This window comes from Neovison vison, chromosome 8 (assembly GCF_020171115.1).
Source record: "Neovison vison isolate M4711 chromosome 8, ASM_NN_V1, whole genome shotgun sequence".
NCBI classification, from domain to species: domain Eukaryota; kingdom Metazoa; phylum Chordata; class Mammalia; order Carnivora; family Mustelidae; genus Neogale; species Neogale vison.
Genome location: NC_058098.1, coordinates 87,939,200 through 87,966,765, shown reverse-complemented (window position 1 = coordinate 87,966,765; position 27,566 = coordinate 87,939,200). Strand labels below are relative to the sequence as shown.

The following is a 27,566-nucleotide window of genomic DNA, read 5'->3' as shown; positions in this document are numbered from 1 at the left end:
TACCCCATCCTGCTGACAGATGAGATGTGAGCTGTCATAACTAAAGCACTATTCCCTTCTGATCCTACTGGTGGGCATCTGTTTCCAGTTGTAACTGGCCAAACACTCCCTTTGCAGGAAAACTAATAACATCTTAACATATGGTCTTGAATCTGGGCCGCCTAATGACCTTGCATGGAGATTAATTGAAGGTGTTAATGGCATAGTTCCCAGGCAGGAATGTCAAAATACTGGCTTGGCCTCCTATGTACATGTTTTAAGAGGATTTGCTATTGATACTGAACTGGATTAACTTTAAATATTAAGAAAAATACTATAACTTCAGCAACCACCTGTGAAGCAAGTTTCTGTAGCTAAGGAGTCTGGATTAATGCTCCAAGCAGGGTGCAGGGTAATGAATTTGACATCCACTAGGCTCCCTGGGAAAAATTCCCAGGATACAATCTTCTTACGTGGCAGTATTATAGGGAGCAAAATTCTGTTGAGGGTGAAAAATTCATTCTATGACCTATAAGACTGTGCATGGAAAATGCCATTAGAGATTAGAGCTGATTTATGAGGGTTCTGTACTATTAGCTGTCCCCTCCCCCATCTCACCCTGGCAGCAGAAATGAGCGAAAGACCAGTGAAAAGAACTATACTTTGAACTACATTTCCTCAAGTATTTACACAGAAGTGTATTCAATTTACAGGAAACTTCAAGCTTAGTTATCATAATTATCTCGTGCTTTGATCCTGTATAGTCTCCCCTTCTATCAGTTCTGTTTTCTCTTTTTATTTCTATTTTAACTACCTTAGTGCTTGTGTATGTGTATGTTTATTATAATTCACCTGAAAGGCTTCCTGTGGAATATAAATTATAAAGGCATAAAAGTAAACAGAGAATAATCTCCTTTCATGCATATATTTACAAACCCATAAACTCTAAGGAAAAGTGAATTGGATTTTTAAAAACACTGAGAATTACTTTTACTGGGATTTTCTTCACCCAGTTTATTCAGCTATTTTGGCCAAAGGAACCATATAAAATATGTCAAAACCATTCAACTGCTGACTGCACAACTGACTAGAAAGTAAAAATTATTGACTCAGAGCACCACCAATCCAATCATGCCTTAGGGAACAGACCGCTGAAATTATAATTTCACAACTTTTTTGAGGAATTAGTCAGTGCCTACTTCTTGGGAGAATTCCTTCTCTGTGCTCTTGCAATGCTCTGGACATGTAAGTCTCTATACATCATCATGGAGTATTTGTGTGAATTTCTTCTATTCCCATTTGTCCTGACAAACTGTGATCTTCCTGAAGGTGGACCTGTGTTCTATTTATCATTTTCATACCCAATGTCTCCAGCAATGACAGATGTACAATAGGCCTCAGTACATATTTTTGCAGATTAGGTATATAAATAAGGTCTGTGAGGTATACGGATAAGGTCTTAGATACCATCCTGATTGCAAGGAGGTTATAGTATTTTTAGTGGTTTTAGTGATTACTTACTGAAACAAGCAGAATAAAATTAATCCATAGTATTACTGTCCACATTACACATTTGGTTTCACAAACTCACTGAAACCAGCTAGGCTGTTTTATTTGGGCCACGCAATAACATACATTTGTGCTTACTGAGAAACATTTTATAGCAAAAGAGGAAAAAACCCTCTAAGTGCTTAATCAATCATTCTCACAAACTTAGCCCATATTGTGCCTATGTACTTGTGCCAACAAGATTCCTCCTGTGCATTTTTATTTTCCACTAAATAAAATTTTTCCAAATTATTTTTTAAAAAAAGATTTATTTATTTGAGAGAAAGAGTGAGAGAGAGAGGGAGGGGCAGGAAGAGGGACAGAGGACCTCAAGCAGACTCCTTGCTGAGCATGGAGCCTGATGGAGGGCTAGATCTTAGGACCCTGAGATCAGGACCTGAGCTGAAACCAAGAGCTGGATGCTTAATTGACTACACTACCCAGGTGGCCCCAAATTTTTCTGAATTCTTAAAAAAAAAAAAAAAAACAGTTTAGCCCACTAAGTTCAGATAAAAGTAGAGAATGGAGTGAATTAACTTTATCTAATTTTACAAATTAAATAAAATGAAACCAAACAAATGGATGGAAAAGCAACATATGTCTGATTCTACACTTGGTTTTCCTATTGGTCAAACCACTCAGGTAATTCAGTAGAACATGCTGAAATGTTTTACACATTTGCCTTTCAAAATTAGGAGGATTGGCATGCTACCCATTGGGCATCCTGTGGAAAAGAGAGCCCTACAAACCATCAAATGAAGGAAGGCTGAGATGAACTATTGTTGTCATGCTAGGCTCGGGTATCTGTGGGCTATGAAACACAAGTAGAGTAATAATGAGATTATGTGGTCCTGGATATTGTGAATGCACTATAGACTCTTTCCCCTCACTAAAGCGAGGCAATGAAGAGATACCTCAGTGGAAAAAGCAATTAGTGGTAGGAAATGAAGTTCTTTACTTTCCTTTCCCCATTCTCTCCCTTCTAATCCTTTCAAGTCTCCCTTGAGTCCAATTTGGGAATTCTTGCAAAGGCTAAAGTCCAGCAGTTTAACAGCTATTAAACACGGTCGTAAAGTGAAGATGCAGCCTGTGAGTTGGGCTCTTGGCAGCATCAGAGGAATATGGCAAATGGGACAAGTCTTTTCCTGAAAGGAAATAATGGAAGAGGTGAAGGGAGGGGGATGTGTATAAACCAGATCAGGACTTGGAGAGGACGACCCATAGAGCATACTAACCCACTCTGGTATTGCTATTTAGTACCTGTGAAGTCTACCATTATGCATTATTAAATTCATGTATTATTGAATCACGAATCCTTGTTCCCTGATAAGAAATGGAGATGATTTCTTAGTTTAAATTAAAGCCCTGCCTCCTTATTTAAATAAAACTGCATTACTGGCTGCCTAGCATGCTAATCAGAAAACTGCATTAAGCAGGTAGGACTATATGAATTAAAAAATAATGAAACAAGACTTTCCAGCCAGACATTGTTCCCTCGCCTGCTTTTCATGACAGCGGATTTCCTACTTGGAGTTGATAAGACAACGGCAAATGAAGATAACAACATGAGAGGAAAATCATTCACTCTAATGGGCTCCACCTGTGCAGACTTCAGCTCATTTACATGGCTGCAGAAAAATTAGAAATCATGCAGCAATTAGTCTGTTCTAGATTATGCAGTGTGTCAACTGATACCACTCAGGAGAGCACTAGTGCTAAAATGGTTTCAGAAGATAAATCCACTCTCCTATACAAACAGTTTTAATTACCTGGAAAACGGCATTGCCTATTGAGCAATCTCCATTGTGAACCTGGGCTGCTCTCCTGCTATTGGAATCAGATGTTGGGAAATTCCAATGTTTATGTAATTGACTCATATAATATTGGATGACTTGTTGAAACTGAAATTGGGCCTATTGGTTGGGTCCCCAGTTGTTCATCAAAGGCCCCTCTAATGTCTACTTCAGAGCTGGAGGGTATAGGGTTTTTTTTTTTAATGTTTCTGTTTACCGGTACCCTCTACTTCTTGAACTTTAGCTCTAATAGCTCATAGTAAACCTGATAATTATAAAATAATTTCAAATATGAATCTTGGGACAACAGACCAAGGAACTATGAAAAAATCCTTATAAATAAAAATGTTAAGACTATTAAGGTTTTAGATTCTTACTCAGGATATGGGATAAAATCTTCCTATTCATTTTTTGGCCTTGAAGTATATTTAAAACTTCTTTAAATACACAGAAGTATGTAGATAAATAATGTTCATGAAATAATATTCATGAAAATCCAGCTTTATAAGGGATCATTTAAAGGTTTTGCTTTGATTTTCTTATAGAAATGTGTATTCACAACTAGTTTATTTGGTCATCATTATTTTTGTTTTTGTAATTGTTTTATTGGATTTGGACGTAATGCAATAAAGTGGGGTTAATGGAGGCATCCTTAACAGAGAGTTTGGGACCATGAGTAGGGATAAGGTCTTGGCATACTGATAGGATATTTGTCTTCCACAAGCACTTTTAAAGAAGAGAGGGTCAAAACTCTTGGAAAATAATAGGTAAACACTTAGCACTGTCTAGTGAGTTTGCTCCCAAAGCAAACATAAAAAAAAATGGCTTCTGGTTGGGAGATGAGAATAAGCATGGACTATGCCTTAAAAGGCAAACAATGTGCATCTTCAGTGACAAAAGCAGGGTCAATTTTACAGAAGAAAAGGCAATCCCCTAATATAGTGAGATTTAGCCAGGATAACCTCTACTGCCCAAGAGAATTTTCCAAACTTGCTCTCAAGATTGAGTTCAAGATTCTAATCCTGAATAAAAATACAGAGCTTCCAGGGACATTTCACATAAAACTTCAGTACACTGGTTTTAACTTTTTGCTCCAGAAACACTGAAGATTCCCTCCACAAAGGACTTCCAAAGACATAAATTTAGCAAATGTTGCTAAAATCTCTTACTGAATAACAAAATGAATATAGTTTGCTAAAAAGCCTTCAGATGTCCTACAGTAAAGAAACTTACTGAACTCAACATTTTCCAGATTTATCTGAAATAAATGAAGTAAAATACTTTTCCCCATCCTTTTTGTAATGGAACATTCATTCATACCCAGTGTCCGAGAAAATAACTTTGGATCATATTCCTGAAGTGGAAGAATGAATTGTCAGAGGAGGCTTTGCCTATGTATAGGTCACAATGAAGTTAGGACCACAATTTATGATGCTGGAGAGCAGAAGCTGATTTCACTGTCTGGATGGATTTTCTAAATTCTTTGGCTATTTGTTTATTTGTTTATTTGTTCTTAAATTCAATTAACACATAATGCATTATTGGTTTCAGGGGTACAAATCTGTGATTCATCAGTCTTATATAACACCCAGTGCTCATTACAATACATATCCTCCCCAATGTCGATCACGCAGTTACTCCACCCCCACCTACTCTCCCCTCAAGCAAACCTTAGTTTGCTTCCTATGATTAAGAGTTTTGTGGTTTGTCTCTCTCTCTGGTTTCATCTTGCTTTATTTTTCCCATCTCTTCCCGCTATGCTCCTTTGGCTTATTTTAAAGGCAATTTCCTCCCATCTCAAGACTTACATGCATATGCATACATACACAAGCCATGTACACAGAAACAGACACACACAGCCCTGGACATACCAGATGCCTCAAAGTCTACCAATTTTGCAACTAAGATTCCTTATGTGATCCACTGAACAGAAAATATTTTGAGTGACCATTTTCCCATTTTTTCAAGGCTTGTACTTAATCAGTATCATTCTAGATGCGTAGGAGAGAAGTTAATTCATTACATACAATGAATACCTTAAGGCATTAGGGCATAATTTCTCCTGAAACCAGAGCATAGTGACACCCTAGTAATATTTTAAGGATAATCCATTTTTTTTTTCTAGCAACACCTTTTCTTATTTCACCTTCTCTGAAAAAGAATGTAAAGTGTCATATAATATTGAATCAAAGAATGATGCACCTTTTAATCTGGGAGGGATCTTTGAGAGAGTGCAGTTCCTTGTCCCTGTTTTATAGGTTAGGACAGTAAGACCCAGATGGATGGCCCAAGTTGTCGTGGTGACGCAGTGAATCAGGGCAGAAAAGGATTGTAGTTCAGGACTTTGGATTTACGACTGGAGTTTTTTCTGCCATTTCCCTATGCTAGGGGGACTAGAACACCACTCTTACCCAGGGCCATTCAAGGGCAGAGAGGGCAGGCCCCATTCATGAGTCTCAGCCACAGATGTGTACTCACAGGTGTGAGTTGGTCACCTCAGAAAAGTAGGTCACTCAATATCCTGAAACTCAGAGACACTGAGAACACTGAGAATAACTAGCCAGCCAGAAAATCCCCAATGGAACTGTGAGTGTCCTAGGAGAGAACAGGAAGCTGGCTGAGAGGCAGGTGAGTCAGTATACTGAAGCCACCGTCGCTTCAGAGAACGTGAATGGTGCTAATACATCAGCAGTCATTCTATTTCTAGAAGGATGTTGATAAAGAGAGGTCTGGCCAGAGAGTATGACAGTACACGGCACATGGGAGTCTGAGTTCAGGATGGAGACTCCAACTAGTTCCTTACCTACACAAGAACCACTCACAGCATTTTCCAAAGAGGAAGTCAACATCAAAAAAAAAAAAAAACAAAAAAACTAACAACATAATAGCAGCTAATCATTTTGTTTCTTGGTGCATCTATTTGATGGAATGTGGACTATTAATCACTAAAAATAATGATTCTTTTTTTTGTCTAAACAATTTTTTCTTATTTCTTAAACAATACTTGAACTAATCATTCACAAATTCAACCTATCCTTAAAAATAAGTGTTACTCATTTTAATATAATTCCATTTATGTATAAAACAAATACTTTACATATTTACACTTAAGTAAGTGCACAGAAAAAAACCACAAAAAGATATATATTATTAAATGCAAACACTGGTAACCTTTGGGAGTATAATAGGAGAAATCACAACATTTTATTACACATATTTTGATAGATTTGAATTTTTCACAACAAATACATATTTATGGATTATTTTAAAAACTAGAAATAAGTGGGATTGAGAAATATTTTTAAGCATAAGAACAATGAAAAAATAAAAAAATCTATGGCTCTGATTAATAAAAGTAAAATATCTGTATGTTAGAAAATGTAACAAAATCGAAGGCAAACTGGTAAAGTAATTTGTCATCAGTATAATAGGCACATGTTTTAACACCCTGTCTGGGGTGGGAGAAGAGGTACTCTGTGACTTTTAGGTAGCACAAGTTGAATCAGCTATACATAATCCTAATGGAAACTTGATCTTGGCTATCACTGTTCTTTGCTCTTTAAAAATCTCTGGAGGTCACCAATGTGTGACAGTTTCTTTGAGCCACTGTTGATTCCAGCTATTGGACAATCTCCACAGTCTGCAATAGCACATTTCATAGTATCCAAAGGTTTTCTACTTTGGCCTGCTATCTTTTATCTTCATTTCCTCAGTCACTTCACTGAAGGCACTTGTAATGACCTCAAAATTGCCTTTAACAGCCAGAATGACACCCTTCCTTTGTTTCCTTGCTGCAGGCCCAGCGCCAAAGCTTGCATCCTTTTAGTCAATATAAATCAAAGGGTCTGAAGAATACAGTAAGCGGCAGAGGAAATACAACAGATAAAGCCACACCTTTGCAAATAGACTTGATTTAGTGAGAACTCTAGAGCAGGAGTTTGCTAAAGGGGTTTCCAATATGGTCCCTAGAGTATACAGGTACAGTGCACCGTACAGTCTTCCATCGATTAAAAGCTTAGTATAGGTCTCAGGATGGGGGGAATTAACACATGGACTGTGAGCTTTGTAAAGCCCAAGAAGCTCAGTCCTTCCTCTTATTCCCTATCTCTGCTCACTCCCTTGGTGATCTCATCCTGAATTATAGCTCTAAACACCAGAAAGTGCTGACTGCTTGGAAATGTATATCTCCAGCCTAGTCCTCTCCCTGAACTCGGACGCATATATCCAAATGCCTACCTGACATCTCCACTTGGAAGGCTAATAAACATCACAGACTTGCACATTCCAAATGAAACTCCTGATCCTCTCACATATGCATGCCTTTCCCATCTCAAAAAATGACAATCCCATTCTTCCGGTTGCTCCCTCTTCTCTTTTTCTTAACCCCACCTTTGATTGAGCAGGAAATCCTGCTAGCTGTTATCTTCAAAATATATCCACAATTTGACTGCTTCTCACCACTTACACTGCAGTTGCCCTGGTCCAAGCCCTCATCATCAATCACCTCAATGACTGCAGTGATCTCTAACTAACCTCCCTGAATTTGTCTTTGATATCTACAGACCATGGTCATCGCAGCCGCCAGAGTCTATCATGTCAGACCTTTAACAAAGCGTTCCCTGGTCTCTCAGAGGAAATGCTCACATCCTTACAATGGCCAGAAGACTTTACTGGTCTGCCACCCAGACCTTACCTTTTTCACACAATCTTGTAATCACCTCTTACTCACACTGCTCAAGCTACATTGGCTTCCTTGAAGGTGTTTATTGAACATGCCAGACACACTTCTGCCTTGGAGACTTTGAATTTTTTTTTTTTTCTCTTGCCCATATCATTCTCCTTCCAGACACCTGCATGATTTTCTCATCTCCCTTAAGTCTTTGCCTGAATGATACCTTCTCAGTGAGCTCTTCACATGCCACACTATCTAAAATTGTAACCCTCATCCTGCTATTCCGTATTTATTTTACTACTTTATTTTGACCATAGCACTTACTGTATGTGAAATTATAGCTTTACTTAATTATTTATTGTCAGCTTCTCTGCACTAAAGTATGAGCACAATGAAGGTAAAGATTTTTGTCTCAATTTTCCACTGCTGTAACCTCAGTGCCTGGAACACAGGAAACACTAAAAAAGTTTTTGGTGAGTGAATGAATAAGGGAAGGAGAAAAACACACATATTTCATTCACATAAGATCAGATACTAGAGATAGAAAGACACAACAAATCAGTGCTGTGCAAGGCAGTTTATAAGTAATATTAACTTCTGTGACAAATATCTCCAAATCTCAATGACTGATAAAAAAGTTCATTTCTCACTTGTACCAAGTCCATTGTGAGTACTGCTGGTTGGGCAGGTCTCCTGAATGGCTCTCCTACAAGTAGTAACTCAAAGATCTAGGCTATTCCCATCCACCATTGTCTATATTCTCAAAACCCGTCATTCACAGCAAACAGAATATAAGGCAGGTGGACAGCTATTGCATCCAAGTCTGCATGGGGGTGCCTGGCTAGTTCAGTGAATTGGGCAGCTCTTGATTTCATCCCAGGTCACCATCTCAGGGTCCTGGGATCAAGCCTCATGTCAGGCTCTGCAATCAGCAGGAAGTCTGCTTAAGGATTCTCTCTCTCTCTCTCTCTGCCTCCCCCTCCCCCACTCATGTGCTCTCTCACACTCACGCCTGCGCTAAATGAAGAATAAATAAATTGGGGCATCTGGGTGGCTCAGTGGGTTAAAGCCTCTGCCTTCAGCTCAGGTCATGATCCCAGGGTCCTAGGATCGAGCCCTGCATTGGGCTCTCTGCTCAGCAGGGAGCCTGCTTCTTCTTCTCTCTCTCTCTGCCTGCCTCTCTGCCTACTTGTGATTTCTGTCTGTCAAATAAGCAAATAAAATCTTAAAAAAAATAAATAAATAAATCTTAAAAAAAAAAAAAAAGTCTCCATGGGATACTGCATGGGATAGGCCTGCAAGTGGCATATACGGTTTTCTTCATTTTCCTTTGACCAGAACTCAGGTACATCATCTCACCTAGGTGCAAGGATGGTAGTGAGGGGGCTAGAAAATGTAGCTTAGCTGTGTGCCCAGGAAAGAGTAGAAGCAGATATTGGTGAACATTAGCAATCTTTATAGCATATTAGATCATATAAGTTGGTAAGATAAATACTAAGTTCCTAATAGACCCTGTGTAGGTAACTCTTAGAAGAGAAAATCTATAAAGCTAATGGACATATAAAAGAATGTCTAACCTCAGCTTACAAATAAATGTGTAATAAATACTAATAATTTAAATGAAATCACATTTTAGTAAGTTATTTTCTAGTTTGGTAAGAGTTTTCATTTTGAATGGTTAAATTTTGTCCAAAAAAATTTCCTGCATTCATTATGTTATTTTCTTCCCTTATCTAGTATTACTAGTTATACAGATTAACTTTTGAGTGTTAAAATAACCTTGAAGTCCTAGGATAAAGTACACTTGATATATTAGCCTTTTTGTGTATATATATATGTTTTTATTTTTCTCTTTTAAACTATGATTTTATTTTTATTTGGGGTGTTTTTGTTTTGTTTTGTTTTGTTTTTAGTATATTTGACACGCAATGTCACATTAGTTTCTAGGGTAAAACAGTGATTTGACAAGTTTCTACATTATGCTTCACCACAATTGTAGCTACCATCTGTCCTCATATACCACTATTACAATATCATCTACTATATTCTCTATTCTGTGCCTTTTATTCTCAGGACTTACTCATTCCATAACTGGAAGCCTGTACTTCCTATGTTCCTTCGATTACCTTGCTTATTCCCCTACTACTTCTGCCTGGCAATTATCACAGTTTGTTCTCTAAATTTACAGGTCTGATTCTGTTTTGTGTTTGGTTTTTTCATTTGCATTTTTTCTTTAGATTCCATGTATGCATGAGATCATATAGTATTTGTCTTTGTCCATATGACTCGTTTCACTTAGTATAATACTCTCTAGGTCCATCCATGTCAGAAATGGCAAGATCTCATAATTATATAGCCACATAATATTCCATTGCGTGTGTGTGTGTGTGTGTGTGTGTGTACACACACCCCACATCTTCTTTATCCATTCTTCTATCAACAGACACTTGGGTTGCTTCCATATCTTGGCTATTTTGTAACTAATGTTGCAATAAACATAGGGGTGCATATATATTTTCAAATAGTGTTTTCATTTTCTTTGGGTAAATACCCAGTAGAAGAATTATTGAATCATATGGTATTTCTATTTTTAATTTTTTGAAGAACCTCCACACTGTTTTCCATAGTAACTATACCAATTTAGATTCCTATCACCAGTGCACAAGAGCTCCTTTTTCTCTGCCAACACTTGTTACTTTCTGTCTTTTTTATTTTAGCCATTCTGCCAGGTGCAAGGTGATATCTCACTGTGGTTTTGACCTGCAATTCCCTGATGACTAGTGATATTGAGAATCTTTTCACGTACCTGTTGGCCATCTGGATTTCTTCTTCGAGAAAATATTTATTCAGATCTTCTGCCCATTTTTTAACCAAACTGCTTATCTTTTTGGAGGTGAATCAAGTTCCTTATATATTTTGGATATTAACCCCTTATTAGGTATATTATTTGTAAATATCTTCTCTCATTTAGTGGATTGCCTTTTTGTTTTGTTGATGATTTCCTTTGCTGTCCAAAAGCTTTTTATTTTGATATAGTCCCAACAGTTCATTTTTGTTTTTGTTTCCCTTGTTTGAGGAGACATACTTAGAAAAATGTTACTACAGCTGATGTCAGAAAAATTATTGCCTTTATTCTCTTCTAAGATTCTTATGGCTTCAGGTCTCGCATTTGTCTTTAATCCATTTTGAGTTCATTTTTTGTGTATGGTGTTAAGAAGTAGTCTGATTTTTCTAGCACCATTTGTTGAAGATACTGTCTTTTTCCCCTGTTTATTCTTGCCTTTGTCATAGATTAACTGACCATTAATCACAGGCTTATTTCTGGGCTTTCTATTCTGTTCCATTGATCAATGTGTTAATTTTCATGCCAGTATCATACTGTTTTGATGACTACAGTTTTGTAATACACCTTAACATCTAGAATTGTAATACCTCCAGTTTTATTTTTCTTTTTCAAGGTTACTTTGGCTACTTGGGGTCAAGTAGTTTCAAGTAGTAGCTGTAGTTTCATACAAATTTTAGTATTATTTGTTCTAGTTCTGTGAAAAATGTTGTTAGTGTTGATATAGATTGCATGGAATCCATAGATTGTTTTGGATAATATGAATATTTTAACACTTCATGAGCATGGAATATCTTTCTACTTGTTTGTTTCTATTTATTTATCATCTCCAATTTCTTTCAACAAGTTTTTATAGTTTTCAGAATGCAGGTCTTTCACCTCTTTGGTAGAGTTTGTTTTTACGTATTTTATTGTTTTTGGTGCAATTATAAATAGAATTGCTTTCTTGATCTCTCTTTCTGTTACTTTGTTATTAGTATATAGAAATGCTACCAATTTCTGGGCATTAACTTTGTAACCTGCAATTTTACTAGTTCACTTACTACTTCTAGTAGTTTCGGGGTGGAATATTTAAGATTCTCTATGTATAGTATCATGTTACCTGCAAATAGTAAGAGTTTTTATTTCTTCTTTACTAATACAGATGCCTCTAATTTCTTTTTCTTGTCTCGAACTTCTACTACGTTGAATAAAAATGGCAAGAGTGGACATCCTTGTCTTGTTCCTGATCTTACAGGAAAAGCTCTGTTTTTCACCAGTGAGTAGGATGTTACTTGGGTTTTTATATATGGCCTTTATTATGTTTAGGTATTTTCCTTCCAAATCCAGTTTGTTAAGTGTTTTTAATATGAATAGATGTTGAATTTTGTCAAATGATTTTACTGCATCTTTTGAGATGATACTATTTTTATCCTTCATTTTGTTGATGTGGTATATCACATTGATTTGCAAATATTGAACCATCTTGCATCTCCAAAATCAATCCCACTTCATTGTAGTGAATGATTCTTTTAATGTGTTGTTGAATGTAGTTTGCTAATATTTTGTTGAGGACAGTATTATTCATCCAAAAAGATATATATTTTTTAAGATTGCTTATAGTTTTAGTTGCTATTATAAATGGCATTGTATTTGTTTTCTATTTCATTATTACTAATATTATAGGTATCTTTATAAAAGTTGACACAATATCTATCAACATCCTACAGATTTCACTATTTTGTTTCTTCTTTTGAGCTTTCTATTTTGATAATTGTATCCTCCACATATAGTAAGTTTCATTTCTTCCTTCCCACACTTGTTCATTTTCTTCTTCTCCTACTTGAGATCTTTGATTCTCTAGTAATATGATGAAAAGTAATGACGATGCAGGTATTCTCATCTCATTCTTAAAGGGAATGTGTGTAAAATATTTCCCAATATATGATATGGATAAATAGGGACTTTTTAGTTTTTACCAAATTAAAGAATTTTCCTTTTTAATTTTTCCTTCTTTTAAAAAAATATTCTGATTTAGGTTACATACATACAACAAAGTTTCCTTTGTTATATATATATGTGTGTATACTTCTTAAAATAATAGCTTTATTGAGATACAGTTCACATATAGTAAAATTTACCTATTGATAGAGTACAACTTAATATTTTTAAGTATATTCACAAAATTGTGTAAACATCACAAAAATTTAGATTTCATCACTCCTCCCCAGTAAAACCCCACAATCAACAGTGGTTACTCTTAGATATTACCATTTTCCCCCCACACTCTCCAGGCCCTGGCAAGCACAGTGCCTATTCTGGACACTTCGAATAAATGGAATCAATACAACACATGGTCTTTTGTGTCTGGTTTCTTTAATATTTTCAAACTTTATTCATATTACAGCATGTATCTGTACTTTATTCCTTTTTATTGCTACATAATATACAGTCATATGAATATACTACAACTAATGGGCTTTTTTTTTCCCCATTTTGAGGTATTATGAATAATGCTACTATAGACATTTATGTACAAGTTCTTGTGTCAGCATGCTTTCAATTTCACCCAAAGAGAACTCCTATGTCACAGGAGCTCTTTTAACCCTTTGAGGAAACTTCAGATTGCTTTTTAAAGTGGCTGCAGCATTTTACATTCTTACCAGCAGTCTATGAGGGTTCCAATTCCTCTCTATTCAAGTAACAGTATTTGTCATTGTCTTTTAGGTTATGGTTATCCTAGAGTATGTGAAGCAGTAGTTCATTTTGGTTTTGATTTGTATTTCACTAATGACTAATGATGTTGAGCATCTTTTCATGTGCTTATTAACATCTGTATATATTATTTGGATAAATATCTATTCAAATTATTTCTACTTATAAAAATAATACTAGTTGTGTTAATACTATTGAATTATATGAATTCTCAAGATAATTTAGGTACTAGAGTTTATGAGATATATGATTAAAAGTATTTTTCCCCATTTTGCAAACCGTCTTTTCACTTTCTTGATGTCTTTTTTTTTTTTTTTTAAGATTTTATTTATTTATTTGAGGGAGAGTGAGAGAGAGCATGAGAGAGGAGAAGGTCAGAGGGAGAAACAGACTTCCCAGAGCTGGGAGCCCGATGCAGGACTCGATCCTGGGAATTCGGGAACATGACCGGAGCTGAAGGCAGTGGATCAACTAATTGAGCCACCCAGGTGCCCTCTTGATGTCTTTTGAAGAACAAAGTTTCAAAGTGCCCTCCTGATGTCTTTTGAAGAACAAAGTTTTCATTTTTTTAAAAAATTTTTTTTATTTTTACCATGTTAACATTTTATTCATGTTCCCCACTCCCCTTCAATGCTTGCAAAATATAGGGCAAACGGCTGTTTTCTTGAAGTTAGACAGTGCACCAACTACTCAATGGAAATGAGTCAAACAATGCTCTTTAAAGTTTTCATTTTGATACAGTTTCTATTCTCTCTTATTTCTTTGCTTTTTTATGCAATCACTTCTTCCAACTTTGGTTCCTAGAAATCACTGAATTGTTTCTAGTCACTATATTTTTTTCTTTGTACAGAATTTCACATAAATGGACTCACAGTATATAGTCTTTTGTATCTGACTTCTGAGATTTATATGTTGTTTCACTCAACAGTAATGTGTTCCTTTTTATTGCTTATTAATATTCCATTGTATGGTTATACCCCATTTGTTTATCCATTCACTAGTTGATAGATATTTGGCTTGTTGTTAATTTGGGGCTTTTATGTAAAGCTGATATGAAAATTCAAATATAAGTGTTTGTGTAAACATGTTTTCATTTCTCTTGTTTAAAACCCTGAGAGACAGATTATTTTGATCATACAGTAGTATACTTTATAAGTGTACTACTTATAAAGTAAGTATACTTTATAAGTATATAAAGTATTGTCTAAAGGACCTTAACACACCTTGCATTCTGAGCAGTAACAGATAGGAGTCATCCCGATACCCTTGCCAACTTTGGTGTTGAGTGTATTTTGTTGTTGTTGTTGAGTATATTTTTAATTTCAGCCCTTCTAGTAAGTATGCACTGGTATCATATTGTGGTTTCAATTCGTATTTCCCTAAAGACACTAATAATATCAAACATTTTAATGTGTTTGTCAGCCACTCACTTATCTACTTGGTGAAACATATTCAAATCTTTCACATGTTTTTTCACACATTTATTTTCATAAAATATCAAGCATTTTAATGTGTTTATTCAGCCACTCTTTATTTGGTGAAACATATTCAAATCTTTCACACATTTTCAAACACACTTTTGTTTGTCTTATTATTGAGTTGTAAGAGCTCTTCATATATTCTGGATAAGGTTCTTTGTGAGATATGTGGTAATATTTTGTTAAATAGTTTCTTTCACTATGTGTCTTGCCTTTTCATTTTCCTAACATTTTTTTAGAAGAGCAAAACTTTAATTTTTTATGAAGTTCATTGATCATTTTTGTCTTTTATGGTGCATGGTTTTAATGTCTTATGTAAGTCTACCTCTCCCAAGGTTATAGGAAAAATTCTCTTATATTTCCTTCTATAAGTTTTACACTTTCAGATATTACATCTAGGTATATAATCCATTTTGACTTAACTTTAATGTGCAATAATAAGTAAGAGTTAGACACATTTTTTTGAACATGGATATCCAATTGTTCCAGCATAATTTGTTGAAAAGATTATCACTTTTCCATTAAATTACCTTAGTGCTTTTGTTAAAAAATAATGATAATTTATATATACATCCATTTCTGATATCTCTATTCTGCTCATTGTTTTGTATGTCTATCTTTATGCAATTTCCATACTGCTTACTGATGCTCAATGGAGTCTTGAATTCCATCTTTCTTACTTTTCATAATTGTTTTTGATCTTTTAGATTCCCTGCATTTTGATTTGATGATTTTAGAATAAACTTTTTAATTTGTCCAGAAAAGTTTGCCATGATTTTGATCAGGATTATACTGAATATATAGCCATTCAAATTGACATCTTTATGATACTGAGTTTCCTAATTCATGAGCAAGGTGTATCTTTACATTTATTTCAGTGTTCTTTAATATTCTCAGCAATGCTTTATGGTTTTCAGTGTACAGACTTTGCATATATTTTATTAAGTGTATTCTTGTTTCATATTTCTGCTGCTATTTTAAGTAGTTCTGCTTTCTAAGTTTCAACTTCTGGTTGTTCATTGTTAGTATATATAAATACAAAAGGAGTTTTTTGAATACTGATTTTGTATCCAGTGACCTTTGTACACTTACTAACTAGTTCTGAAGCATTTTTGCAGATTCTTTAGGATTTTCTACATTGATTATCATTTACAAATAAAAATAATTTCCTTCTTCCTCTACAATCTGTGTACCTTTTGTTTTTCTTTCCTCATTGCACTAGTTAGGATCTCCAGGATACCGGTGAATAAAGTGGTGACAAGGAAATTTGTGCCTTGTTCTTAATTTCAGGGGCAAAGCATTCAGTCTTTTTCCATAAAGCATGATGCCAACTATAGATTTTTTAAAAATATATTCCTTTTTTTTATTAACATAGAGTGTGTTACTTGCTTCAGGGGTACAGGTCTGTGAATTATCAGTCTTAACACAATTCACAGCACTCACTATAGCTCATACCCTCCCCAATGTCCATAACCCTGCCACCCCATCCCTCCCACCCACTTCCTCTCCAGCAACCCTCAGTTTGTTTCCTGAGATTGAGAGTCCCTTATGCTTTGTCTCCCTCCCCGGTCCCAAAAGATAGATATTCTTTATCAGACTGAAAAAGTTCACTTCTGTTTGTAGTTTTCTGAGAGATCTTATTATGAGTGGATGCTGAATTTTGTCAAATGGTTTTCCTGTAATCTACTGTGATGATTGTCTGGTTTTTATTCTTTAGTCTGTTGATATAACAAATTACACTGTTTGATTTTTGAAGGTTGATCCACTCTTATGTTCCCATTATAAACCCCAAACAGTCATGATGTGTTATCTCCCTTTATAAATTCTTGTATTCAATTTGCTAAAATTTTAATAAGAATTTTGTCTCCAAATAAATAAAATCTTAAAAAAAATATTTTTTCTCCATAATGATAAGGCATATCATCTCCATGATGATAAGGTCTATAGATTTCTTTTCTTTGTCTGGTTTTAGTACCAGGGTAATGATGGCCTCATAAAACAAGTAGGAAATTCTTCCTTTTACTTCTGTTTCTGGAAAATTTTGTGTACAACTTGTATTTCTTCTTTAAATGTTGGTAGAATTCACCTGTGAAACCTTCTGGGCTGTTTCTTTCTTAAAAAGGTTTTAATTATAACTTATATTCCTTTAACAGATATAGGATTATTAGGATTTATCTTTTTCCTTGAGTGAGTTTTGGAAGTTTGGTATCTTTCAACATTTTTCCCATTTCACTTAAGATGTCAAATTTATGGGCATACTATTCTTGCTTATAATATTCTCATCTTAATATTGTGTGGTCTCAATACTTTATTGAGGATGCTACCTGATGCCTTGTGTAATACCAGGTCTTGCCATCTTGCAGGTTAATACACAAAGTATTCCCAGCTCCCTCTGAGCTCTAGGGAATGTGCTGCCTTCATTTTTCTAGTGGTTCTTTCCCTAGCCTCACTTTTTCCTCTCATCCATGCACAGATCAATAGCCAACTAAAGACTGAGGGGCAACTTCTGCAGGTCTCTAGAGCTCTCTTTCTCTCTCTGTAATTTTCTCCTTTCTAGTACTCTGCCCTACAAATTCTACACACCTTGACCTCCCCAAAATATGATCTCCATCTTTTCAACTCAACAAGACTACTGTTTGAGTTCCTTTTCCTGTTCTAAAGCCTGGAAACTGGCTCAGTGGAAGGCTGTGCTTGTTTATCTTCCTTCAGAGATCACAATCATTTGTTGCCTGTTTCTCAATGTCAAATCCTTGCTTCATATATTTGAGCTTATGAAATAATTTTATTTACATTTTCTATGACTTTGCCTCTCTTTATGTGCTTAGCATACTTCTGAGAGTGATAAATTTAAAACTCTAAGAACTATTAAATTTAACTTTACCAGCAATGAACCAGTAGAATTTGAAATTAAAAACACAACAACAATTACATTAGCACAACCCAAGGATTAAATATTTAGGTATAAGTCTAATAAAATAAGTATAAGATCTATTGGAGAAAAACTGCAAAACTCTAATGAAAGAAATCAAAGAAGAACTAAAAAAAAAAAAAAAAGTAGAGATAGTCCATGTTTATAGATTGGAAGACTCAACACTCCAGGATGGCAGTTCTTCACAACTTGATCTACAGATTAAATGTAATCTTTTTTAAAAAAGATTTTATTTATTTATTTGACAGAAAGAGAGAGATCACAAGTAGACAGAGAGGCAGGCAAAGAGAGGGGGGGAAAGCAGGCTCCCCCCTGAGCAGAGAGCCTGATGTGGGGCTCGATCTCGGGACCCTGGGATCATGACCTGAGCCAAAGGCAGAGGCTTAGCCCACTGAGCCACCCAGGCACCCACAGATGAAATGTAATCTTAATCAAAATCCCAACAACTTATTTTCAAGGTATTGACAAACTGATTCTAAAGTTCACATGGAGAGGCAAAAACCTAGAGTAGACAGCACAATATTGAAGAAGAATGAAGTTGGAGGACAGACACTACCTGACTTCAAGACCTACTATAAAGCTACAGTAATCAAGACACTGTAGGGGGCACCCAGTTGGCTGAGTGGGTTAAAGCCTCTGCTTTCAGCTCAAGTCATGATCCCAGGGTCCTGGGATCAGGCCCTGCATCAGGCTCTCTGCTCAGCAGGGAGTCTGCTTCCTCCTCTGTCTGCCTACTTGTAATCTCTGTCTGTCAAATATTTTAGTATATGTGCTGCCGAAGCGAGCACTCTGTCTGTCAAATAAATAAAATCTTAAAAAAAAAAAAAAAAAAGACACTGAGGTATTTGGTGAAAGAACAGAAAAATCACAACAATGGAGCAGAATAGAGAGCCCTAAAAGAGATTCACATAAATACTGACAAAGGAGAAAAGGCAATACAATGGAGCAAAGATAGTCTTTTCAACAAACAGTGCTTTTCAACAAATGGACATCCACATGTAAAAAGACAAAGAAGAAGAAGAAGAAGGAGGAGGAGGAGGAGGGGAGGTGGGGGAGAGGAAAATGAGGAGGAGGAGGAGGAGAAACAGACTTTACACCCTTCACACCCTTCACACAAATTAACTCAAAATGCATCACTACTCTAAATATAAAATGCAAAACTATAAAACTCCCAAGAATAACATAGGAGAAAACCTAGATAACTTCAGGTATGAAAATGACTTTTCAGATATAATAACAAAGTCATGATTCAAAAAAATGGGTAAGCTGGACTCTCATTAAAATTAAAAATTTAGGTTCACAAAACAATATCAAGGCAATGAGAAGATAAGCCACAGACTAGGAAAATATATTTACAAAAGACACATCTGATAAAGGACTGTTATCCAAAATACATAAAGAACTCTTAAAACTCAACAATAAGAAAACAAACAATCTGATTAGAATTGGGCCAAAGATCTTAATAGAACCCTCATCAAAGAAGATATACAAATGGCAAATAAGCGTATCAAAAGATGCTCTACATCATATGTCCTCAGGGAAATGCAAATTAAAACAAGATACTAGTACACCACTGTTAGAATGACCAAAATCCTGAAACACTGACAACACTATATCCAGGAGAGGATATGGAGCACAGAAACTCGTTCATTGCAAAGTGGTACAGTCACGTTGGAAGATAATTTGGCAGTTTCTTATAAAACTGAATATACTTATACCGTACAATCAAGCAGTTGCATTCCTTGGTATTTACCCAAAGGAGCTGAAAATTCAGTCCACACAAAGACCTGCTCACAGATGCTTATAATGGCTTTATTCATAACTGCCAAACTCTGAAGCCACCAAAATGTCCTGCAGTGGGTGAATGGATAAACTGTGATACATCTGGAAAATTGAGTATTATATAGCACTAAAAAGATATGAACTATTAAACCATGAAAGGACATGGAGGAAATTTAAATGCATATTATTAGATGAAAAAAAATGAAACGGCTGCATACTATATGATTCCAGCTATACAAAAATCTGTAAAAGGCAAAACATGGAGAAAGTAAAAAGATCAGTGGTTCTCGGGGGTTGAGGGGGGAGAGAGATGAACAGGTAGAACACAGAGGATTTTTAGAACAGTGAAAATATTCTATTATACCATAATGATCAATACAAGTTATTATACATTTTTCTAAACCCATAGAATAGACAATATCAAGAGTGTACCCTAATATAAACTATGAACCTTGAATGATAATCATGTATCATGTTGGTTCATCAGTTCTAACAAATGTGCCACAAGAAAGAGAGACATTGATAATAGGAGAAACTATGCATATGTGGGACCAGGGAGCATGAGAAATCTCTGCATCTTCTTCTCAATTTTGCTTTCAATCTTAAACTTCTTGAAAAAAATTAAGTTTTGATAAAAGAAAACAAATGTCCAAAACAAAAGCAAATACCTCAACAATACAAACCATGAAAAAAATAAAACACACACACACACACACACACACACAAAATTTCCCTTTCAAGTAAAGAACTTTCCAAGTATAGTTTAATAATTCTGTGTCAAAAATGGATCGGGGTACCTGGGTAGCCCAGCTGGTTAAGTGTCCAACTCTTGGTTTCAGTTCAGGTTATGATCTCAGAGTCATGAACTCAAGCCCCACAATGGACTCAAAGCTCACACAGAATCTGCTTGAGACTCTCTCCTTTTCCCTCTCCCTCTGGCCCCCCTCCTGCTTATGTTCTCTCTCTCAAATAATCTTTATTTTTTATTTTTAAAATAAAAAAAAGATTTCATTTGTTCATTTTGAGAGAGAGACTAAGCAAGGGGAGAGGCAGAGGGAGAGGGAGAAGAAGACTCCCTCCTGAGCTGGGAGCATGACATGGTGCTCAGTCCCAGGACCTGGAGATTATGACCTGAGCAGAAGGCAGACACTTACCCATTTGAGCCCTAGGTGCCCCTCAATTAAATCTTTTAAAAAAGCAAAACAAACAAACAAAAATAGATCAGATTCTTCTGTGGAGAGAGAAGTGTGTGTTTTTTTGTTTGTTTTTTATTGTCTTAATAAAGTCTTTATTTAAAATAGCATAAAAAGCACTATATAGCTACCTCTAACTTACTTCAATTTGAAATAAATTAATCATCTGCCAGTTTGCAGAAAACCTATAGCTCTTCTTCTTGTCACTTATATATGCAAAAACTGTATTGTTAGCTACAATGTACAAATACACTCATTGTTGATATATCTCCCTGATTTATTGCTTATTTATCAGTATATAGTATTTCCTTTTTTGGAGATTTTCATAAGAGCTATTTTGTCCTGATATTGTAATTGATACTTTACTATCCTGAAGGATGTTGATTTATGCAAATTTTTATCTTCACAATAATAAATCCATCATTATTTTAAAGAATCATATAAGTGTATATAATATCTTTTTAAGTTGCCATTATCTTCTTCGTTGTCAAATTCCTTGTGTAGTATTTCAGATTCTTTCATAATTCTCAGTGATATCAATTTTTTAAAACATTGTCTCATTGTTTTACACTTTTTCCTTGATTCAAGTTTTTGTCCTCTCATAAATAATGTATTTAAAAATTATTATACTTTACAAATGTATATAAAGAATGTCACTAAATTTGCTTAAAATGCCCTCTCTCTTAATTATTCTTAATTATTCTGAATTATTGAAAATGTCATTTTCATCCAAGTGGGACTAAGAGTAGTTAAATGTTGACAAAATATTTGCATATTAACACAAACAGAGAGAGAAGGTGGACAGATTTGTAAAAGCTGTATTTTTCTTCCTCAAAAATTCTTTTTAAAATTACTAATTTGGGGATTGGAGGCAAGATGGCAGAGGAGTAGCAGACTAAAATGACATCAGGTCACAGGAGTTCAGCTAGATAATTATCAAACCATTTTTAACACCTACAAACTCAACAGGAGATCGAAGAGAAGAAGAGCAGCAATTCTAGGAACAGAAAATTGACCATGTTTGCAAGGTAGGACATGCAGAGAAGTGAATCCAGAGTGACAGGAAGATAGACCACAGGGGGAAGGACCAGCTCCTGGCAAGCAGTGGAGCAGTGGAACATAAAGTCAGAACTTTTAGAAGTCTGCTCCACTGAGGGACATTGCTCCGAGGCTAAGCAGAGGGTGAAGCCTCGTAGGGACAGCATGGTCTCAGGTCCCTCAGGGTAAAGAAGGATCGGGGGTGTCTGAGTGTAGCAGAGCTCACAGGTAATAGAATGGGGAAGCCAGCTACAGAGACGGAGCCAAGGAGTGATCTCTCAGGCTCAGGGTTACCTTAAACTGTGATCTGTAGCACAGCTGGGCAACTGCTCTTTGAGCAGGGACCCCACAAGTGGCAGATCTGGGGAAGCCTCCCTGGAAGAAAGGCAGTGATCTGCTGGGTTTGTAGACTCCAGGTGGGGCTGTGTGCCAGAGACAGAGACGCTGGGTCACAGGCCGGGGGAGCTTGGCATGCAGCCAAAGGCCAGGGAGACGGGAGTGATTGAGTGCTTTTCTCCAACGGCGCACTGAGGAGTGGGGCCCCAAGCTCTAGACCAGAGATTGGGAGGCCGCCATTTTCATTCCCATCCTCCAAAGCTCTACGGAAAGCATACAGGGAACAAAAGCTCGAAGAGCAAACCTGAGCAGGTTACTTAGCATGGCCCCTGACAAGGATGGTACAATTCTGCCTCAGGCAAAGACAGTTGAGAAACACAGGCAACAGGACCCTCCCCCAGAACAGCTGCAAGAACATCCAGCCAAGACCAAGCTCCTGGATCAAGGAAAAAAGCGGAACTCCAGAGCTAGGGGAAAGAAATGCTTGAAATTCATGGCTTTTTCCCCCATGATCCTCTAGTCTTGCAAAGTTTAATTAAATTTTTAAAATATTTTTTCTTATCAATTGTTTTAAGTTTTCCTCTTTTAACGTTTTTTAACTACTTTATCTTAACAATACTTTCTTTTAAAAAATCTTTTTAAACATTCATTATTATAGTCATATTTTATCCTTCATTGTATTTAGCCTTATTTTTTGTATACACATAGGATTTTTTTTTTCTAAAAATTTTGGGATACAATTTCTTCTAATAGAACAAAATATACCCTAAGTCTAGCACAGGGATTTGTTCTAGTCTCCAGCCTGAGCACATTCTCTCCTCTTTTTTTTGTTTTCTTTTCTTTCTTTTTCCAACCAACTTATCTTATCAAATCCTTTTTTAGAATTTTTTTTTTAAATTTTCATCTTTATAGTCATATTCCATCCCTTTATCATGTTTACCCTTATTTATTAATATACATATATTTTTCTTTCTTTAAAATATTGAGAGGTAGTTTCTTCTAAGAGACCAAAATACACCCAAAATCAAGTGGGTGGCTCTGTTCTATTCACCAGTCTAATATAAATATATATAAATTTATTTATTTATTTTTTATTTATTTTTACACTCCTTCTCCCCCCCCAGTGTGGAGTCTCCTGATTTGGTTAGCGTAAATTTTTCTGGGGTCTTTGTCACCCTTTTAGTATTTTGTTCTCTCGTTCATATATTCTTGTCTGGATAAAATGACAAGGTGGAAAAACTCACCACAAAAAAAAGAACAAGAGGCAGTACCAAAGGCTAGGGACCTCATCAATACGGACATTGGTAATATGTAAGATCTAGAGTTCAGAATGATGATTCTCAAGGTGCTAGCTGGGCTCGAAAGAGGCATAGAAGATATTAGAGAAACCTGTCTGGAGAAATAAAAGCCCTTTCTAGAGAAATAAAAGAACTAAAATCTAACCAAGTTGAGATAAAAAATGGTATTAATGAGGTGCAATCAAGAATGGAGGCCCTTACTGCTAGGATAAATGAGGCAAAGAGAGAATTAGTGATATAGAAGAACAAATGACAGAGAATAAAGAAGTTGAGTAAAAGAGAGACAACTACTGGATTACGAGAAAAGAATTCAAGAGATAAGTGATACCATAAGACGAAATATTAGAATAATTGGGATTCCAGAAGAAGAAGTAAGAGAGAGGGGGGCAGAAGGAATATTGGAGCAAATTATTGTAGAAAATTTCCCCAATATGGCAAAGGAAACAAGCATCAAAATCCAGGAGGCACAGAGAGCCCCCCTCAAAATCAATAAAAATAGGTCCACACCCCATCATCTAATTGTAAAACTTACAAGTTTTAGTGACAAAGAGAAAATCCTGAAAGCAGCCCAGGACAAGAAGTCTGTAACATACAATGATAAAAATATTAGATTGGTAGCAGACTTATCCACAGACACCTGGCAGGCCAGAAAGAACTGGCATGATATATTCAGAGCACTAAATGAGAAAAACATGAAATCAAGAATACTATATCCAGGGGCACCTGGGTGGCTCAGTGGGTTAAAGCCTCTGCCTTCGGCTCTGGTCATGAGCCCAGGGTCCTGGGATTGAGCCCTGCATCAGGCTGTCTGCTCAGCAGAGAGCCTGCTTCCTCCTCCTCTCTCTCTCTGCCTGCCTCTCTGCCTACTTGTGATCTCTGTCTGTCAAATAAATAAATAAAATCTTAAAAAAAAAGAACACTATATCCAGCTAGGCTATCACTGAAAATAGAAGGAGAGATAAAGAGCTTCCAGGAAAAAACAAAAAACAAAAGAATTTGTAAACACAAACCATCCCTACAGTAAATATTGAAAGGGGTCCTCTAAGCAAAGAGAGAGCCTAAAAGTAGTAGACCAGAAAGGAACAGAGACAATATACAGTAACAGTCACCTTACAGGCAATACAATGGCACTAAATTCATATCTCTCAATAGTTACCCTGAATGTAAATGGGCTAAATGCCCCAATCTAAAGACACAGAATCAGAATGGATTAAAAAAAAAACCCAAAACAAAAAACCAGACGCTGAGCTAATAGCTGCGCCTGGAATTGTGTCTTAACCTCAGCCGCACCTGCTGCCTGCCACTACCTCTGGACCAAGGACCCCTCAAAGTGAACGAGCTTTGGGCCTTTGTGAAAATGTGTAAGCAGGATCCGAGCATTCTGCACACCGAGGAAATGCATTTCCTGCGGGAGTGGGTGGAGAGCATTGGGGGTAAAATACCACCTGCCACTCATAAAACTAAATCAGAAGACTATCATGGAAGAAAAGCCAGATAGTAAGAAGGCAAAGGAAAACATAAAGACAGATGAACGATCAAGTGAGGAAAGTGATCTAGAAATTGACAATGAAGGTGTGACTGAACCAAATACTGATGCCTCTCAAGAAATGGGAAATGAAAATGTAGAGTTAACCAAGGAAATGATGAATCAGGCAAATGATAAAAAAGTGGCTGCCATTGATGCCCTAAATGATGGTGAACTACAGAAAGCCATTGACTTGTTCACAGATGCCATCAAACTACATCCTCACTTGGTCATTCTGTATGACAAGAGAGCCAGTGTCTTCATCAAATTACAGAAGCCAAGTGCTGCCATTCGAGACTGTGACAGAGCTATTGAAATAAATCCTGATTCAGCTCAGCCTTATAAGTGGCGTGGGAAAGCACATAGACTTCTGGGCCATTGGGAAGAAGCAGCACATGATCTTGCCCTTGCTTATAAACTGGATTATGATGAAGATGTTAGTGCAACGCTGAAAGAAGTTCAACCGAGGGCCCAGAGAATTACTCAACATTGGAGAAGGTATGAGTGAAAACGTGAAGAGCAAGAGATCAAAGAAAGAATAGAAAGGGTTAAGAAAGCTTGGGAAGAACATGAGAGAGCCCAGAGGGAGGAAGAACCCAGACAACAATCAGGAGCTCAGTATGGTTCTTTCCCAGGTGGCTTTCCTTGGGGAATGCCTGGTTATTTTCTCGGAGGAATGCCTGGAATGGCGGGGGTGGGAGTGTACCTGGAATGGCAGGAATGCCTGGACTCAATGAAATTCTTAGTGATCCAGAAGTTCTTGCAGCCATGCAGGATCCAGAAGTTATGGTGGCCTTCCAGGATGTGGCCAGAACCCAACGAATATGTCAAAATATCAGAGCAACCCAAAGGTTATGCATCTCATCAGTAAATTGTCAGCCAAATTTGGAGGTCAAGCATAATGCCCTTCTGACAAATAAAGCCCTTGCTGAAGGAAAAGCAACTTCAATCACGTAATGGATGTCACAATAATACAAACCAGTGTACCTCTGACCTTCTCATGAAGAAAGCTGGGGTGCTGTGAAGAAAATCCCTACCCTTCTGCTCCCCATGCAACTGAAACATTCTATAATGGTTTGCCATTAGGATATTCATTCAGATAATGTTTTCCTACTAGGAACTACAAACTTTAAACACTTTTTAAACCTTAAAAATATTTAAAAACATTAAAAGGGTGTGTTAGTCCCTACATTTTTCATAAAAAAAAAAAAAACACCTTCAATATGCTGTCTACAAGAAACTCATTTTAGAGCCAAAAACATCTCCAGATTTAAAGTGAGGGGGTGGAAAACAATTTACCATGCCAATGGACATTAAAAGAAAGCTGGGGTGGCAATCTTTATATCAGATCAATTAAATTTTAAGCCAAAGACTATCATAAGAGGTGAGGAAGGACCACTATATCATACTCTAAGGGTCTGTACAACAAGAAGAACTAAAAATTTTAAATATCTATGTCCCTAACATGGGAGTAGCCAACTAAATAAACCAATTAATAACAAAATTAAAGAAACACATTGGCAATAATACAATAATAGTAGGGGACTTTAACACCCCCTTCATTGAAATGGACAGATCATCCAAGCAAAAGATCAACAAGGAAATGAAGTCCATAAATGACACACTGGACCAGATGGACATCACAGATATATTCAGAACATTCCATTAAAAAGCAACAGGATACACATTCTTCTCTAGTGCACATGGAACGTTCTCCAGAATAGATCACATCCTGGGGCACAAATCAGGTCTCAACCAGTATCAAAAGATTGGGATCATTCCCTGCATATTTTCAGATCACAATGATCTGAAACTGGAACTCAATCACAAGAGGAAAGTTGGAAAGAACCCAAATACATAAAAGCTAAAGAGCATCTTACTAAGGAATGAATGGGTAAACCAGGAAATTAAAGATGAATAGAAAAAAACTCATGGAAACAAATGATAATGAAAACACAACTGATCAAAATATGTTGGACACAGCAAAGGTCATCCTGAGAGGAATTATATAGTGATACAAACCTTTCTCAAGAAACAAGAAAGGTCTCAAGTACACAACCTAACCCTGCACCTAAAAGAAATTGAGAGAGAATATCCAAGAAAGCCTAAATCCAGGAGAAGAGAAATAATAAAGATCAGAGCAGAAATCAACGAAATAGAAACCAAAAGAACAGTAGAACAAGTCAATAAAACTAGGAGCTGGCTGTTTGAAAGAATTAATAAGATTGATAAGCCCCTAGCCAGACTTATCAAAAAGAAAAGAGAAAGGACCCAAATACATAAAATCATGAATGAAAGAGGAGAGATCACAACTAACACCTAAGAAATACAATTATATGAACATATTATGAGCAACTATACGCCAGCAAATTTGACAATTTAGAAGAAATGGATGCATTCCTGGAGACATATAAACTACCAAACTAAAATAAATAAATAAATAAATAAATAAATAAACT

General features: G+C 36.2%; 1 pseudogene; it reads left to right on the top strand.

The window, feature by feature from the left end:
• Window positions 1–26,051, top strand: part of LOC122915442 — an 80,845-nt pseudogene extending 54,794 nt beyond the window's left edge.
• The last annotated feature ends 1,515 nt before the right edge of the window (window positions 26,052–27,566 follow it).